Source organism: Atta colombica, unplaced genomic scaffold, assembly GCF_001594045.1.
Source record: "Atta colombica isolate Treedump-2 unplaced genomic scaffold, Acol1.0 scaffold102, whole genome shotgun sequence".
Taxonomy (NCBI): Eukaryota; Metazoa; Arthropoda; class Insecta; order Hymenoptera; family Formicidae; genus Atta; species Atta colombica.
Window position 1 is genome coordinate 76,964 of NW_017259187.1, and position 7,874 is coordinate 84,837.

Consider the following 7,874-nt stretch of genomic DNA (forward strand, 5'->3'; position numbering starts at 1 on the left):
TCTAATTAAATCTCCGATACAATTTTATTAAATTTTTATAATTATACTTTTTTATAAAAATATGTATCATATATGAATTATTATTATATTTTCGATATTTATACAGTTTATTCTTTAATTTACTCTTTAAATTTCGATGTAAAAAAATTATTCTTCAATCATAGGCTTTAACTTAAAAAAATGATCCATTATTAATTAAATTAAAATGTAGGAAAGACTCGTTGCTAATTAAGTCCCTGGTACCGTTTGGTTATCGTTAATTTTTAACGGTATTCGTCGTGGTCCGTCGATAAGCCATCCCCATTGCTGATACTTAAGTGAATAAGAGTGGCGATGCATTTTTTTTTTTTTTGAATGGTCATCCCCGTGCGTCTCTACCTGCCCGCCTGTTCTCGAGCAGGCATCGAACTTCACGACGACCTCGTCGCAGCTTTCACATACACGCACGCGCGTGCGTGAGCATGGAGAGTACATTGTCCCAGAGAAAGAGAGAATGAAAGAGAGGAGAGAGAGAGAGAGAGAGAGAGAGAGAGAGAGAGAGAGAGACACACACACACGCACACGACACACACACATACACACACACACACACACACACACACACACACACACACACAAAGTCCCTAAGTCCGCGTATACATTGTACGCGCACGCGCCTGCCACATGTGCGTGTAATGCAAAAAAACATAAAAATAAAATATTAAATTGCAGGTATAATTACTAGCTTATGCAAAAAATCGAAAAGAAAGGATGGAGATTGATCACATAGTAGAATTCCTTGTTTCGAAATTTAGATGCGGAATGTAGACTCGGAAGTCTTTGGCTTTTGACTTTTCTGAATGAATGGCGTGCGAGGTAAACGGAGCGTGGCGAATGTTTACAGGCGAATGCTTCGAGCCTCATTATCTATTTCAAAATTATGGACTTTTGTTTCGTCTAACTCTTTTTTCTACCTGAAAAGGACTTTGAGGACTGCTGCGTAGGTTAAAGACATACACTGTTAGAAATGTAAATGAAGCTCGTGGTTATGAACAAAATTAAAAGTAATGAATGATTTAACTGAAAATTAAGTTATAGTAATTACTTAATGAAATGAACGTATACGTTAAATTTTATGTACATATACACAAATATACTTGTTAGTTATAAATACATTAAATTTAATATAATGTCATGAAATTAAATTCAAATTGTAACTTAAAAGTTAAATAAAATTTAAGAACATTTCTAATAGTATAGGATAACTCTGATATATACGTCGCACTTATCAAAAACTTAATTTATTACATAAGTATTATTTATTATGTTTATAGTGAATTATATCAGTAAAAACTTTCTACTATTATGAAAAAAATATTAGAAATCCGAAATATTTATTTTTCATATTAAAAAATCTTTTGAAACCCTTGCATTTTTGCCATATATCCCATAGGAGTAGGATATATGGCTACTCATAGCGAGAGGAGGGGGGGATATGTACGGCTCATGAAAAATTTACAAATAATGATTATAAATAAGACGTATAACTTATAAAATGTATTTATAAAGTTTTATTAAAGAATAAGAATGATAAATATGTATATGAAGTAATAAATAATAATTATAATAAAAAACTCCCTACATATATTAGTGTTATGACATGAGGTATATATTTCATATAATGCGTTTATTGAATTTAGTGTACTGAATTCAATCTGCGCACTTTGTATACTTTGGACATAAATCCAACTCGCTAAAAATGCCGTATATCCCAAACAGGTGGGATATACAAGACAACAAACTAAACAAAGAATACGAAAGCAAAGCACTTATATTTTGTTACACAACATATTTTATTATTCCACATATGTATCACGAAATAACCACTAAGTTTTTTACACGTTCTACAGTAATCATTTTATGTAGATTATAATTTATGATGGCGTTACTTATTACAGTAACAAATTGATTCAACTCATAATAATTTTATTAATATTAACAGTAAGAAGCTGAAATTATAATACTAATATAAAAGCATGTAACAGAGGTAGTTGCAGGAAAATACCTCCTTCTATTTTTTCTGACATCTGTGGAATAAATCTCAGCGCGGCGTATTTATCGGAGTTACCCTAATTAAATAGATAAGTATTTGGTGACAACACAAAGTTAAAAATAAAGATATACAAAATTTCAAGTCTCATTTCTTTTCTCAAAGGAAGTTTTTATAGATTTAATTAGCAATTGTGAGCTACTGCTAAGCATTAGGCAATAATTCATCTCGGATATTGTGTATTTCATAATACAACACACTTTATAGAAATATAGGTCATAAGGGCAGTCGGTTTTAATTCACATCGGTCACAATTGTTTACTGTGTACATTTCATTTTGAAGCCAATCGGTTTCTTACAATTCCATTATTAATGATCTTTTTAATAACTTGTTTAAGTTACTTGCTCCATCTATCTTTTTCCAAATATCTTTTATTTTTAGGAACAGATGACAAATAACTTAATTAAGCTTAACTAATCAATTGACTGTGGATCATTTCGACTTATTTTGACAGAGTCAAGTTTTGCAATCATTCCATAATATTCTGCATACATTACAGCATGTTTGTATCAATCAAGGTTAGCAATTGGGCATTCAGAGCGCACAAATTTGTGCCGATTCTCTCGACATTACTTCTCTTTACATATAATTTTAGTTAGGAATTTTATTTAAAAAAAGTAAACAAATTAAGAAAGAGTATTCAATATAAGTGAGAGAAAAGTCAATATATTTCAATTAATTTAGCATTATTTTAATGATAATTGTTTATTACAAAATCAATAGTCTTAATGTCTTACGTAAATATAGATTATACATTAAAATACTCCTTAAATTCTTTCGAATGGTATCCTACTCTAAAAAGTAAAAATTGAGTCAGTTTTGAAAAAGAATTATTCAATTTTCGTTCTTTAAGGGAAATCTTAAGAAGATTGCATTCTTCAGAATGAAATTCTCTGAACGTTTCAGAAAATAATTTGTAGTGTCATAAAATCATCTCTAGTAATCATTAAAAATGTAAAAACATTGGAGGATCATCGAGAAGTTCACTTCCTTTCATTATCATTCTTTACAATTTAATGACAACTGTTAGACTTTGTGTAATTTCGTTTTTCTGTTGCAGAAAGACTCAAGAATTTGTAGGAAGGAGAGAGCATGTAGAATAAGCAAGAAAAGAAAAAAGGAAGATTTATTAAGAAGGTTCTCGCACTACTTCTTAGTCAATTTATTTATAATAATATGTAAAACAATTAAAATACTGGAATAAAAAAATTACTAACAATATCTTATGCTATTATACATATTGTTAATTTTTATGTTACTAAATATTTTCAAAATAACAAAATAAAAGTTGTAAGGTGCTCATTTGATGTACGCATCATCCATTTGATATATTCTAGATTTTTCATTGAAGAATATAAATTTTTTTGTAAACTATACAGTCATACAGTTTAAATGAAACTTTACGAGAACAAATTTAAGTGTTTATTTTATAATTATGATAATAATGATTTTTAAATTACTGTCTTATACACAAATGTCTCAATTTAAAAGAAAATAATTATAGAATAAGGTTATATTTTCAACTTGTAATATAAAATTCTATAAATTTTAAATTAAATATCTTCAAAATGATACGGTAAAAGTTAATAAAATTTTTTCTAGATATTATTAATATTATTAATTATTATATAATACTTTTGTATAATATGTATATTATAGACTTGTCTTATATTTCATCAAACGCGAGAACCTCCTTAAAGATATATTAATATCGAGCAAATGTTTTGAAAGAATATAATAAAACAAGGAGTAAAATAGCAAATTTAGAGCGCACCTGCAATTGTTACTCGTAAATATAAACAGTATGATCAAACGTCATATAAGTACTTTCATTTATAGATAGCATCAAGAAACATAATAATATAATATTAAATGTTCGAACGTCATGTATTTTAAATGAAAAATCCCTTATTTAATATTAATGAGATTATAATGGCAAACTATATTACATTTTTTAATTATTTCGATTAAAAATTAATTAAAAAGTAAAAAGTGCAATTTATATCTAATGCTGAATTTCTCGAGGGTGATAAATAATTACAATATTTTTTCTGTAATCATAAATGGATTATATATAGTTTAGCAGAAATTATAAAAAAATAAAACCTAAGATTTCATTACCGATACAGTTAATATAAAAAACATGAAAAAGCCTACAAAATTATGTAATGTATAATTTAATATATAAAATGATATAAGAAAATAGACGATAGAGAATTTTAAACATGATATGCGTGACAGAGAGATATGTAAATATGCAAGAACAGAAAATAAGATTTTTATTTGGTAATCATGTATTAAGACGCATGTAATGAAACAAGATGTAATAGATAAACTTAGATCATAGAATATATCGATCTACATCCATAGATAGAACATGCGAAGGGCGGGGAAGGGACGGAATTCATTATCGCTCACGGCCCATTACGATGGTCATGAAAAAATAGATACAGAAAAGAAACAGAAAAGAAAAATAGATACAGAAACTTGCAAGATACAGAAAAAGTTACGCGATGTTAACAGCGATATTAAACTGTGGACGTGTCTGAAAGCAGGAACCTACTGAGAAAAGGAGAAGCATCTATTAAACTCGTCTAGTGTGCCTTCTAATCGAGTGTATCAAAAAGAAGCGGCTCGCGCAGGACGTTTTAACATCATGGGAGATCCTAGGAAATTTCATGTTTTATGATGGATTTGATTTAACGGAAACTATGCGGAAAATCCTCATCCTTCAGTCTTCATCTTTAACTTCTGACATCTTAGCTTGATTGGAGATTGAATTTTTATTAAGAAAAAAATATTTCGTATTTCAATATAATTTAAAGAAAAAACTTGTTATCTAACTCTATATATTCCTGAAACTTAATGCATTGACGTTGTCTCTAATTTTCAATGTTAGATAACTTCGCAATGATTTGCACTCTCTTGCCGTAACTATTACTTTTCTTGAATTAGTTGTGTAGCATTTGTATAGTGGATATACAATAGTTCTAGAAACTAGCCTTTACACTGGAAATCAAACTAAAGTATCTGTTTCAACTTCAATTGAAAAAAAACATTTCGGAAATTTTATAATTCGAAAGTATTAATATGAAATAAATAAGATGCTATTTTTTTTGCATTCTTTAATACGAAATATCACATTTATTCTTTCATATATACATACATATATATACATACATATGTATTCATAATAAATATATGTATCAGGCGATTAATACTTAAATTTTTAAGCCTTCTTAATTTTCACATCTATAATAATGCCCATTTATATCAACGTGGATTAACTTTAATCTTGGTTTTAATTTATTTTTTCTTCTTTCAATTCTAAGAATTAAAAAAAAGTAAATTAAATCGAGATTAAAATTAATCTACATTGATAGAAATGAGTTTTAAAAAAATTAAAAAGCTTACGTTGCTATAGGTTGAATGTGAATCAGTCTTTCTGGGAATCTTTTATTTCAGAAAATTCCAGGCTTAGAAGAAAGAGAGAAAAAGTAGAAAGAGAAAAAGAGATGAGTCATTTATGAAACATTCTGAGATAAGTCTCCTCAATATTAGGTACATGCATAGATAGAGCTTCTAATAGAAAATATAAGACCAAATTAGTAGCAAATATAAAATATAAAACAAGTATAAAATAAAAAATAGACACAAAAAGAACGGTTTTGCTGAAAACTTAGGTAGATGCAGATCTATATTTTATATTTGCTACTAATTTGGCTTATATTTTCTATTAGAAGCTTTATCTATGTATATACTTTTTATTAATATTGAAAAGACTTATCTCAAAACGTTTCATAAATGACTCATCTCTCTTTCTCTTTCTACTTTTTCTCTCTTTCTTCTAAGTCTGGAATTTTCTGAAATAAAAGATTCCCAGAAAGACTGAAAATAATTTTGTTGAACTATCAAAATAATTGTATTGAGTGCTCAAGCATGATGATAATGTTTTAGAAAGTTTCGATATTCTAACAATCAGCTTGAATGTTCAATATAATTACTTTAATGATCCAACAAAATTATTTTCAGATCCGTATTTCTACTCTTAATTTTTAGATATTTCAACAAAATTATTTTTTCTGTGCATATTAATTCCTATTTCTACCTAATATAAATTAACTTTAATCTCGATTCAATTTACTTTTCATCTTTTTCTAATTTTTAAAACTAGAATACATTGACATTGATGAAAATGAGCATAATTTTTAGAATTAGAAAAAGAAGAGTTAGCTGAACCAAGATTAAAATTAAACTAAATTGATAGAAACGAGTATGAAAGAGTAAAATAAAAATTATATAAGTGAGAGAAGGGGGGGGGAGGAGAGAGAAAAGAAAGGGAAATACGGAGACAGAGCAAACGCGCGCGTAATGATGTGGGCTGAGAACGGCTGGCGTCAAAGCCAAGCAGGTAAAGCGCGTAAGCGAGAGAGGAAGTACCGTGGTGTAGATACGAGAAATTATTCTTGATAAGGTGTGCGCTGGGAAACACGCAGCGAGAGAGTTCCGTTCGACCACCGAGGGCAACCAGTCCGGGTGCTCTCGGCCGGAGCGGCCGCGATTCCGCGATTCCGAGACTCTCGCCCGAGTCAGAAAGATTGTAAACAACGACGAGGACCCACGCGGCGAGGAGAGGAGGAGGGGGAGGGGGAGGGGAGGGAATGCTCGAAGGGCCACCTAAAGGCAAGTGCGTCGGCGAAAGAGAGCGAGAAAGAAAAGGTGGGAGAGACAAGGAGAAATGGCGTAAGCGCGTAAACGTACGGCATGCGTCACGAACCCGTTACAGAACGGACGCTTTTTTTTCTTCTTTTTTCTTTTTTTCTTTTCGACGAGTAAAAAAGTGCATCCGTGTCTGAACGTTAATTGACCGAAAATTGGTCGTGGCCTATACAGCACAGAAGTTTTCAACTCCAGTAATATTTGCAATGTTACTGCAATAATGCTGGAATAATCAGAGAATCAATTGTGTACCTTGAAATGAGATGAAAATTACAAAAATCAAATTTATGTATATAGATTCAGAATATTTATAATTTCATTGAGTAACACCAACTAAATTTGCTCTTTTGTAATCTTCATTTCGTTTCGAGATACACAATCGATCTCCCATGCTGTATAGAGATAAAGATATCTACTCGAAAAATACTCTAGGTATCAAGCGGCGTTTCTATCTTGCGTGGCATTAGAAGAATAGATAAGAATTACGCGCTAGTTAGGTAAATTAGAAACAACGCAGAGGCGTCATATCTATGCTTATATCGTGTGGCATTCAATTCATACACAAATAAATCTCGAAAATATCTCGTTCTTTCAAAAAGCGTTTTCTCTAGGCGAAGAATTAAACGGATAGCTTGTGACGTCTACGCATTATTCGAATCGGATCGGAGCGGAGCGGAGCGCCGCCGTCGTGCAAGACCGACAATGAAAAAGAGAGGCGACATCGAGAAAGGAGAGGGAGGAGGGGGGGAGAGACGTACATAAAAAGAGAGCAAAGGAGAGGGAAGAGAGGGAGAGAGAGAGAGAGAAAGAGAGGTCTCGAGCCACACACGCGTATGCAAAGAGCAGAACGGTGCGGTGGCGGATAGGCGGATGCTCGCAGGGACCATGGCTTCCATCCTTGAATACGCACTTAGCGGCAAATTGCGTCGTTCCTTTGTCCGTCTCTCCATTCGCATTTTCGCGCGACGCGCGGCTACTTAACACGTCGCGTCGGACGAAGTTCTACGCGTCCGTCGCTGCTACCGTTCCGCGGCGTGGCGCGGCGTGGCGTGGCGTGGCGCGGCG

At 31.6% G+C, this 7,874-nt stretch overlaps 1 protein-coding gene across 1 annotated transcript in view; it reads right to left on the minus strand.

Annotated features, from left to right (window-relative positions):
- The window catches only part of LOC108687856 (AN1-type zinc finger protein 5), a 25,612-nt gene that overhangs the window by 17,294 nt on the left and 444 nt on the right, over nt 1-7,874 (minus strand). The window lies entirely within an intron of this gene.